Source organism: Vigna umbellata, chromosome 7 (genome assembly GCF_029865625.1).
Source record: "Vigna umbellata cultivar VRB3 chromosome 7, Vumbellata_1.0, whole genome shotgun sequence".
NCBI classification, from domain to species: Eukaryota; Viridiplantae; Streptophyta; class Magnoliopsida; order Fabales; family Fabaceae; genus Vigna; species Vigna umbellata.
Window position 1 is genome coordinate 37,305,220 of NC_142171.1, and position 11,169 is coordinate 37,316,388.

At 31.4% G+C, this 11,169-nt stretch overlaps 1 long non-coding RNA gene across 1 annotated transcript; it reads right to left on the minus strand.

Moving 5' to 3' along the window:
• Window positions 1-4,309: 4,309 nt before the first annotated feature.
• On the minus strand, window positions 4,310-4,879 carry LOC148195890 (uncharacterized). Its single transcript, XR_015780670.1, has 2 exons — window positions 4,810-4,879; window positions 4,310-4,715 (listed from the first exon to the last, which is right to left on the minus strand). It is a non-coding gene; the product is annotated as an uncharacterized LOC148195890 (long non-coding RNA).
• Between the last annotated feature and the right edge of the window lie 6,290 nt (window positions 4,880-11,169).

Genomic DNA, 11,169 nt, shown 5'->3' on the forward strand with positions numbered 1-11,169 from the left:
ATTGATTGGTAAAGTATGAATGTGGGCGTTCATCTTGATATTCCATGATTACTCGTTCTCATGTAGAGAGGAGTAAGTCACGTGTGGGAATGGCAGAAGGTCCTAGTCCATAAGGTTAACTTGGACGGAACGGATCAACCTCGGGTGACAGTTGTTGAGGGTATCCCAATTACTACATCACCCGAGTACATGAACGTCATAGCTACACAGGATTCATACAGTCCGGATAGTCAAAGTCATGTGGTCGTTATTTGCATGCATGGACGTATGAATTATGATGTGGTCATTGTTGGTTTTGTTATGAATATTGTATGTTGTGATTGAATAAATTAAATTGCATAAGCTTACCCTGTTTATCTTTTTGTCTGTGTTGTGCGTCCTGTAGTTGTCCTGTTGCAATGATCATCCGTGTGGATGTGAGCAAAAGGAGAAGAGCTATTGGAAGAAGTCTTGGAAGACGCAACAGAAGTGAAGGCCGAACCTTGAGAGCGTTCGGTCTGGTATTGGCTTTATCTTTTGTAAAGACCGTGCGGTATTAGTTTATTTTGGTAAACGTTCGGTCTAGTAGTAGCTAGCGTTAGTTTTTAATTCCCTACTGTTATGTAAGGTCGTTCGGCCGTGATTGTATTTTAGCCGAGTGTTGAACTGATCAGTAGTATCATTAACATGTGATTATTCTCTATATGATTTTACACTGTATTTTTGGGATGTCACAATATTCATATAAAAATTTGATATATTGTATGAAAAAAAAAATTAAGTTTGTCTCTGTTGTACCTTAGTTATGAAAAACAGTTTTTTTTTTTTTTTGTTTCAATTTTTAAATAAATGTCTAAATAGGTTGAAATCATAATTTATTTTATTGAAAAGGTTACTTTTCTGAAATGAAAAAGTTTAAACAGCATAGTATACTTGGTATCTAAAGAGTAGACATAACAATAATTTTAGCAAAATATATATATATATATATATATATATATATATATATATATATATATATATATATAATTTATATAAAGATTCAACAATACTAATACTTTTAATTGTTACATCAAATCCTTTTCTATATATTTAAAGTTGTTGAAAGTACTAAGAACATTAAGAACACCAAATGGTGCACCTAGGTAGCTAGAGCTTCTGGCTTTTTTGATTTAGTCTTGTGAATATTGTATTTCACTTAGCATTAGCATGGTGAAACACATCAATAGTGCAAGCAATAACATGTTATGATCATAGGCGCAGCTTTATCTGGAGAATTCAGATACTTGTTTTGGAGAGATTCTTAACTCTGCAACAATGTTTAATTGACTGAAGTTTATCCATTTGCTACGATTCTAGCCTAGTTAAGTTGATTAAGCCTTTCTGAAATGACAATTCTCAAGAAATCATCAACAAAAATGTTTGGTTAACAGAGATAGTCTACCACAAGAATGTTGTAATACACACACTGTTAGAAAAATAGAGACAGAACGGGTTTGGAAGGTGTAACTGGAAGGTGTATTATACGAAGAATTTATTTAAGAAGAAATGATTTGTGTGGGTTAGTGGGATACATAAGAGGTGTGGCAGTTAGTGGATGTGTGTTTTTTGATTTAGGCTGACAGTGAGATCATTGTGGAAAAGGAGCAAACCTCCTTTCTAAACTTTCAAGATTCTTCTATTACATTTAGTTCACCAACCTTGAGTTGGTGCATTTTCTGTATTTTCTTCTCTTTTCTCTGGTTTCCAGAAAAGGAAGTTATCTCACACACAGACACACACCAAGAATGATCATGGTTGATCAAGTCCTTTGCTCTAATCTTCTTGACATAGCAAAAGTTAATCAGAAGCTCACATTGATTGAAATCTTCATATAGAATTTTTCATATATAAACTATCACAACTTGGTATTGCAATAATTGATGCATTTCAAAGATTTGAGCAAATTAATCACAAATGATGAGACCCCCTTAGGAATTAGGAGATCAATATAGCTTTTCTAGAATGCTTGTTAGAGAAATTAGTTAAGATAGTTAGAGTGAGTCACTTGAGGTGTTAGTTAGATATAAATCGAAAAAAAGGAGAGGAGAGGGGAAAGAAGTGGATTGAACTTTAGCTCTTTGTGAAGGGAAAACCCTCGGAGGAGAGAGCGCTCTCCTATTTTTGTTCTTTTCAGTCTATTCAATAAAAAAAAGCATTTCTTTTCTTTCTCTTTTCAGTTCTTGGTTCCTAACAGTTTGTTTAATCCAAATTCTCCACCCAGCAAAAAGAACTAGACTATGTACATGAGATGTGATTCTCTAGGTCTAGGGTTCCACTACTTGGAAGATAAAAAACTAATTGGATTGCATAAGCATGCCTTACTCAAATCTTGCTCTGATCTTCATGGTTAGGGTAAAATTTGTTGAGTCAACTAGTTATATGCAGTGGAGTTAAGCAACAAACTGCAGAGTTGAGTGACGTATTTGTTCTCCGCTTTCTTAAATCAATCCCTCTTATTTTTGTTTTTTTATAGGTTGCGCTTCCTATGAACTTGATAGGAGGAATATGGAGAGGAAAATTGGCACCATTCAAAGTTAAGGTTAAAGGAGGAAATACACTGAGTGAAAAATCAACAAGTGGAAACACAAGGAAGGAGTTTAACACCCAATCTAGTAAAATGACTTTGCTAATTTAAAGCATTATATAGTTGATAAAAAAAAATTAAAAACTAATTTATAATTATATAAAATGTATTTACAAATTCTCCTTAAGAAAAAAAATCAAAACTAAATTTTTGAAAAATAATTACTATTTCATGAGAATTTATATAATATAAATATTATACACCTAAACAACAACTATTTAACCTTAACTAATTTATCATACAATGTTTAGTTTAGTCTTTGCACGTTATATAATTCTAACTCAAGTCCAGGTTAACATACGCAAAAGTTTATTGACGTTGCAGGTTGTAGATGAGGAAGACGAAATTGGGTGAAGGAAAAACTTATATACTATTTATAAGACATTATTAAAATAATGAAATCATAAATTAAATCAGATAAATTTTAATTGAGTGTTTTCAATGTAATTTAATTATTTTCATTCACAGTCTAGGTTTTAAAATTCGAAATAAATAATTAAGTTGTCCCATAATTGAATTATGGATCATCTTTAGCCAAACTTATGTTAATCTAAAAATAGATTCACACTTATCTTGAAAATATATCCAATTATTAAAATAATTAAGGTTTAATAGAATAAAAAAAGGCGTTTATTTTATAATACTCCAAAAGTTATAATCTCAAGACTTTTATTTCATAGAACTCCAAGTTTTTGTTTTTCTTTGAGAATTTTCTTTCTAGAACTTCATATTTTTAGCTTCAACCATTTCTAATGAGAATCTCTCTACACATACTTACAAGGTAGCTTTGAACTAGAGAATAAAACTTGAACTCTTCGTAGTCATCACACTTCAATGCCCAATTGCTCATTTACAGACATTGTTAAAAAAACTTTTGGTTCTCATTTTTAATTATTTTTAGATCAATAAAAAAATTTTATTCGGTTCACTAAAATATTACAGAGTAATCATTAGGGCTGGGCATAATTAACCTAATTGTACTAAACTATAGATTATCTTGTACTATAAAAACTAACTGTTTTTATTAAAAACTGAATTATACTGTTTTATGGTTCAATTTAAAAAAACTGAACTTTTGAATTGGTAGTTCAGTTAACTGCTTCAAATAAATGAGCTTTACAACCACGCAAACATAGCAAACATATCAAACTATCAAACATATCAAACTATCAAACGCAATCATAAGAAAAACACATTTTTATCATAACTCAAATAAATGAACTATTTGTTTTCTTATTAAATAAAAGTTATTGAAAAGTGTTTTTGAATAAACAAATATTCTAAATTAAATTTCTAAAATTACAATTTTAAGTGTTAGTTTAACAAAAAAATACTTTAAGAATTTAAATTAATTTTCAAAACTTATTCTAAAAAAATTTTAAGACAAAAAAGAAAAGACACATTTAATAGTATTTACAAATTGGTATGAATTATTTTTTTCTAATAAAACATGTAAATTAGTCATTTGTATGAATTTATATTTATATATCATACTTTTCATAATTATATATCATACTAATTTATTATTATTTTTCATTTAATTATTTATTTTTACTAAAAATTATTATATTATTGCAATTTATAAATGGATAGATTTTGTTAAGGTTTTTCTGATCAATTTTTTTATGTAACTTATGCAATTACATTTTATTTAAGTTTTTATATTATAAAGCAAGCAAGCAGTTACTGAAGCAGTTAACTACGGATATAAAAGTTCAGTTTTTTAAATTGAAAACAAAAACTAAAAATTATTCAAGGAAATCCAAGTACTGCATCCATATCTAATTTTATAAAGATTTTTTTTTCACCAAGTTCTAGGACAGACTCAACAAAAGGTTTGAGCCAATTCAGGTCAAATTCAAAACACTGAACCTGTTCCCATGCACGTTGGAGATCATCAATGTCTTTAATCTTCTTAGTCTTCAGAAAAAAAAGAACTTAACCCAGTGAATTGAGAGAACATTCAATAAAACATTTACTTTTCCTCGTCCTGTTCTCAAGGAGGGAGGGATAACGAGAACACAGGAATGAATTCTTTCTGCAACTCCAGTTGCTCTAAGAAAGCTGAAGCTGAATTCCTATCATAATGAAAATCTTTAAACATAATTCCCTGTATGCCACAATACAATAGCAAAAGATTAAAACCCAAACAAATAGCAAAAGAAACAGATTTTCATCACCAAGAAACCAAGTTTGAACGTTACCCGGATGAGCTTCCCCTTTACGTTCTCTGTTTTCTTTGCTTTTCTTTCTGGTTTTCTTAACCTAATCTTTCTTATTTATAGATAAACCCTACTATTCCGTTCTGTTTTTTTATTGTTTCAAATGTTAATTATTATTTTTTTACAAAAATAAAAAATCTGATCAAGAAACATATAATATCCAATGTAAAAAAAAATACATATTCTTTTTTTCAATGTCAAATATGAAATAAACATTATAATTTTATAAATATTAAATAAGAATATCAAATAACAATTAAATAAAAGTCAAAATAATTACTAAATGACCAATATAATTATATGGAAGATAATTTTTTATATGACAATATAAACAGTTTGTATGGTTAATAAATATATATTATTTTTTAAATGATAATATTTTAATAAGTAAAAATAAAATATATTTCTCTAAATTTAACTTTATTAAATGACCAATCAAATAATTAGAAATTATTAAGAAACAAAATTAAAAATAATTAATATTTTAATATAAGTTATTATTTAATAATTTATTAAATGACTAAGTAATTAGAAATTGTAAGGTAATAAAACTAAAAATAAAAAATATAGAACATGAGTTAATGTTTTTAATACAAATTATTCTTTAATAATAAATATATTAAAAATATATTAGAAATTTTTTTAAGATGATTAAAATGTGTTTAAGGGCACACATTAAAATAAGTAATTATCTATTTATTTTTAAAATTAACAAATTTTTAAAATAACTTTTAGGAATATATATCATAATTAAATCAATTAATAATATAATTCAAATTTTATACATAATTGACATTTTGGATATTGATATGAAAATTTTAAAATTGAGAAAATAATTAAAAACTAAAATAATAATTTATTAGATATTATATTATAAAGTTGAAATATATTGTTATTTTTATGGTAAATTAGTTTAAAAACCAATTAAATTGATAAAATAGTAAAATAACGGGGACAATTTTTTACATGGTAGTATAAACATTTTGTATAAAAATTAAAATTTAATAAATTTAAATTATTTTATATAACTAATGTATTTTTAAAAATAAATAATTTAAAATAAAAATAACTTAAACTCAATAAAAATAACACATGTAACAGAATCATGACTACAGCTAGGAAAAAACACCCACACAAATATGAGCTTCAGCAGTTAACTTCGTACACATAACCTACTTAGATTATGAAAATTGTAAACTCAATCAACAAGCAATTATTATTCACATGCTTGGATCGAAACCATTTAATCATGCAGCTTTTGGGGCAACCAACATTCTCTTATTTCTAGGTCACGATTTATGCAGAAAAGCACCTAGGTAACAATTCCGTGGTTCACCAGTTCACTCTTGCAAGTTGGCTTTTGCACCAAAGTAGGCAAATATGCCTTCTTTATTACCAAAATAGGCAAAATTTGACCGAAAGTGAAGTCGTGGGGGCCAAAACGACTTCAAAAGAAGAAGTCGTGCCCCCCTGCACGACTTCACACTGTTCATAGGTACAGTGTTGAAGTCGTGCATCCCAAAAACGACTTCTGGATCCTGTAATCGATTACATTGATTTGGTAATCGATTACAGAGTGTTGAAACTTTCTGAAAAAATCGCGCGCCCTGCGCCCCTCTGTTGCGCCCGAGCGCGGACGATCTGTATGTGGACGAGCGTTCACTGAAAATGGACGAGCGTCCACTTCTCCTGCCGAGCGTCCACTGAGCGCATCTCGACGAGCGTCCTCTTAGCTAGATGGACGAACGTCCTCTTAGCTTTCTGGACGAGCGTTCTCTCTGCTTGGCTGGACGAGCGTCCTCTTCTGCCTGGGTGGACGAGCGTCCTCTTCTGCCTGGGTGGACGAGCGTCCTCTTCTGCTTGGACGAGCGTCCGCTTCTGCCTGGACGAGCGTCTCTTCCGCCTTGCACCAAAACAACCTGGTAATCGATTACACATGTTTTGTAATCGATTACCAGTGCTTTTGGTGGCATACAAATTTGAAGTCGTGCAGGGTGGTCATGATTTCAACACTCTGTAATCGATTACCATTACATTGTAATCGATTACAAAGTCTTGAAGTCGTTTTTGGGGTGCACGACTTCAACACTGTTGCTATGAACAGTGTGAAGTCGTGCAGGAGGGGCACGACTTCTTCATTTGAAGTCGTTTGGGCCCCCACGACTTCCCCATTTTCGTAAATTTGGTTGAATTTGCCCATTTTGGTAATATTATAGGCAAATATGCCTAGTTTGGTGCAAAAACCCTTGCAAGTTTCTTTCGTTTTGGTGTTGATGTTGCGTTCTCCAATTTCACGGACATTGATGCCTTGTGAGCCCAATCAAAGTACAAATGGTGGGAGGAAAAGAAAGGAGAAAGCGTGAGTGACTATGGAAGGCAACGCGGCGGAAGGAGCGATGTCTGTCGCGAATGGTGAGCATCGCGCCACCAGCGAGCTTGAGAAGTGGGATCAGTACTGTTGACGTACGACTGGATTCTTGACTGTGGCGGAAGACCGACGATGGACTCGTCGCTTTCGCGGCGGCGACCTCCAGGTTGCACGGTGGTGTTCTCGGGGAAGGGGTATGTTCATTCCCAATTTGAGTTTCAGAATAGGAAGGGTGAAGGAGAAGATGGAGCCGCTGAAAGCTACGGCGGTGGCTCGAGTTTCGAGGGCTGTGATGGCTCCGGCGTCGCCGGAGAACTTGGCTGGTTAGGGAGGTGCAGCCGTGAGTGGATGTTGTGTCCTTGGACCTGTGCAGGCGAAGGAGGAGACACGTTGAAAAGATGAAGTTAGGGTTTGGGCAAGCCCAACCCATTTATGTGTCTTCTTGCACCACCTCTATTTTTATTTTACTTCATGCACTTCCATAATTGTTAACTCCACGTCCCTTATGTATTTTATTCTGTTGTATAGTTAAAGCATGCTGTCAATACCCAATTTCGTCCGGGTAAATATAATTCATCACAAAAATAAATAAATAAAAACATAAAAAAAAAAAAACCAAAATGAAAAATACTATTTATTTTACTTTTTGCACCCCCAAATTTTCTTTTAAACACTTAATCCAATGGCCCAAAATAATTTTACTTTTTTACTTCCTCACCACCCTTTCTCTTATCACACCCCACTCTCCACATCACCATCCACATCACCCTCCACATCTCATTCCACATCATCTACCTTTTTCATTTACTTTTTCCACATCATTTCCATATTAATTTTATATATCAACTTTTCTAATTTTTCCACTTACATTTTTTAATTATATCTTCTCCATCAACATTTTTTATTATCCATTTTTTCTCCACCTTATTTCTCCACCAACTTTTTATATTATTTCTTTCACTTAATTTCCACACCTAATTTCTCCACCAACTTTTTATATTATTTCTTTTCACTTATTTTCCACATTAACTTTTACTATTCACTATATTTTATTTCACCTAATTTCTCCACCAACTTTTTATATTATTTCTTTCACTTAATTTCCACACCTAATTTCTCCACCAACTTTTTATATTATTTCTTTTCACTTATTTTCCACATTAACTTTTACTATTTACTATATTTTATTTCACCTACTTTCTCCACCAACTTTTTATATTATTTCTTTCACTTAATTTCCACACCTAATTTCTCCACCAACTTTTTATATTATTTCTTTCACTTAATTTCCACACCTAATTTCTCCACCAACTTTTTATATTATTTCTTTTCACTTATTTTCCACATTAACTTTTACTATTCACTATATTTTATTTCACCTAATTTCTCCACCAACTTTTTATATTATTTCTTTCACTTATTTTCCACATTAACTTTTTCTATTCATCTTTTTTTTTAATTATATTTTATTTCATCTAAATTTTCCACCAACTTATTATATTACTTTTATTCATCAACTTTCTTCATCCTTAACTCTATAAATACCTACATTCTCTTCACTTCACACACACACAATTACATAATATCCATCTCTTCTCTCTCAAAATCTCTTCATTTCATCCCAAAACTCTACTTCATTTTTCTCTCATATTTTACTATTTCCTAATATAAAGCTATCTTCTTCATCTTCCATCTATCTTTCTCACAAGTTATTACAAGTAAGGTTTTATTTCATCACACAAATCTTCAACAAGGTACACATTTTCTCTTCATTCTATATATGCATTTTGATCATTTTTTTAGTTTATAAATTCATCTTGTTTTCTATCACAATTTTTCTTTATGCTTTTCACATTTCAACTCATCTATCCTTCTTAATAAAAAAATATAAAACTTTAAAAAACATGTAATAATATAAATATCGGTATGAGTACTTGTGCGATCGTACGCATCAGCCTAGTACTCATTACCCAAAATATAAAATAAACAAAAAAAAAGTCGTATGAGTACTTGTGCGATCGTACGCATCAGTCTAGTGCTCATTACGCAAAAATCTAAATATTTTATAAAAAATACCAAAAATATTTTAAAGGTTAAGCTCATGTGTGATCGCACGCATCGTCCTTGTGCGAAAAACCTTTTCTGTTTATTATATAAAAATACCAAAAAAAATATAAAATCTTCAAAAAACCAAAAATAACAACACTTTCAAGCAAACAAACAATCTTTCTAGCCAGAACTACGTGATCCTTGATTCTCCATCAAAAGTGGAGATACGTAGGAGCAAGGTCAGTCCTTGTCAGGTTCACTCTCCCAAAAATTCAAATTTATCCATAATCAAAATTCTCAAATTCTCAAACAATTCCTTAAACAAACTTTTCAAACAATTTCCAAAAAGAACTACGGAACCCTGATTTCTCATTCTGAATGAGAATACGTAGGAGCAAGGTCAATCCTTGTCGGGCCCAAAAAACTAAAAAAGTACATTTTGTTTCTTTAGAGTTTTATTTTAGGGGATAGTTAAACATTTTGAAAACCACATCATATTCGCGTATTTAATTAAAGATACTGCTTTAGGGCAGGCGTTGTAGGGTGCTAATACCTTCCCTACACGTAACCGACTCCCGAACCAAGAATCTCATTTTCGCAGACCATGCTTTATCATTTTATGGTTTTTCCGTAGTTTTCCAGAATAAACTATGGTGGCGACTCCCAATCTCTTTTTCAAAACCACGTTTATTTTTCCACGGATCGTCGTCCCGTCGCGATCCCGGTTGCGACACATGCTTTGACTACAATATCTGTTTTAATATTTCCTGATTTAAAAGAACCTTTCACATTTGAAATTGATCAGATAATAGTATTTTTTAGGTTTAATCCTTTACTACATCCCTATTTATGTACGAATATCTCAATTGGGTCCTCGTTTTTTAAAGTGTATCAAAATGGTCCTTAATTTTGAAAATTGATATCAATTGAGTCCTTTCCGTTAAGTTGGCTGGACGGCGTTAAAAAAATTGATGAGTGGATGCTGAGATGACGAACGAACGCTCGTCCACCAGGGAACGAACGCTCGTCCACCAGGGAACGGACGCTTGTCCACCAGGGAACGAACGCTCGTCCACCAGCGAACGAACGCTCGTCCACCAGAGAACGAACGCTCGTCGACCTCTTACTGCTGGACGACCGTTCGTTCCACACTGGACGAGCGTTCGTTCGCTGATGGACGAGCGTTCGTTCGCTGATGGACGAGCGTTCGTTCGCTGGTGGACGAGCGTTCGTTCGCTGGTGGACGAGCGTCCGTTCGTCATCTCAGCATCCACTCATCAATTTTTTTAACGCCGTCCAGCCAACTTAACGGAAAGGACTCAATTGATATCAATTTTCAAAATTAAGGACCATTTTGATACACTTTAAAAAACGAGGACCCAATTGATACATTCGTACATAAATAGGGATGTAGTAAAGGATTAAACCTATTTTTTACTGTAAGTTCAAAATTCACATATTGAGAATGGTATTTTTGAAAAAAATAATAATAAAAGAAGATACATTAATGAACAAAAGACAAACAAAAATAATAATCATCTTTATTTTTTAATACAACATAAACTTTTATATAAATCTTTACTTGTTACCTAACCTAGCTCTCAGAACATCCCGATCAACATATATTTGAATGGTAAATTTAGAATTTTTAATAAATTCAAATATATTGAGTTTAAGTTATTTTTATTTTAAATTATTTATTTTTAAAAATACATTAGTTATATAAAATAATTTAAATTTATTAAATTTTAATTTTTATACAAAATGTTTATACTACCATGTAAAAAATTGTCCCCGTTATTTTACTATTTTATCAATTTAATTGGTTTTTAAACTAATTTACCATAAAAATAACAATATATTTCAACTTTATAATATAATATCTAATAAATTATTATTTTAGTTTTTAATTATTTTCTCAATTT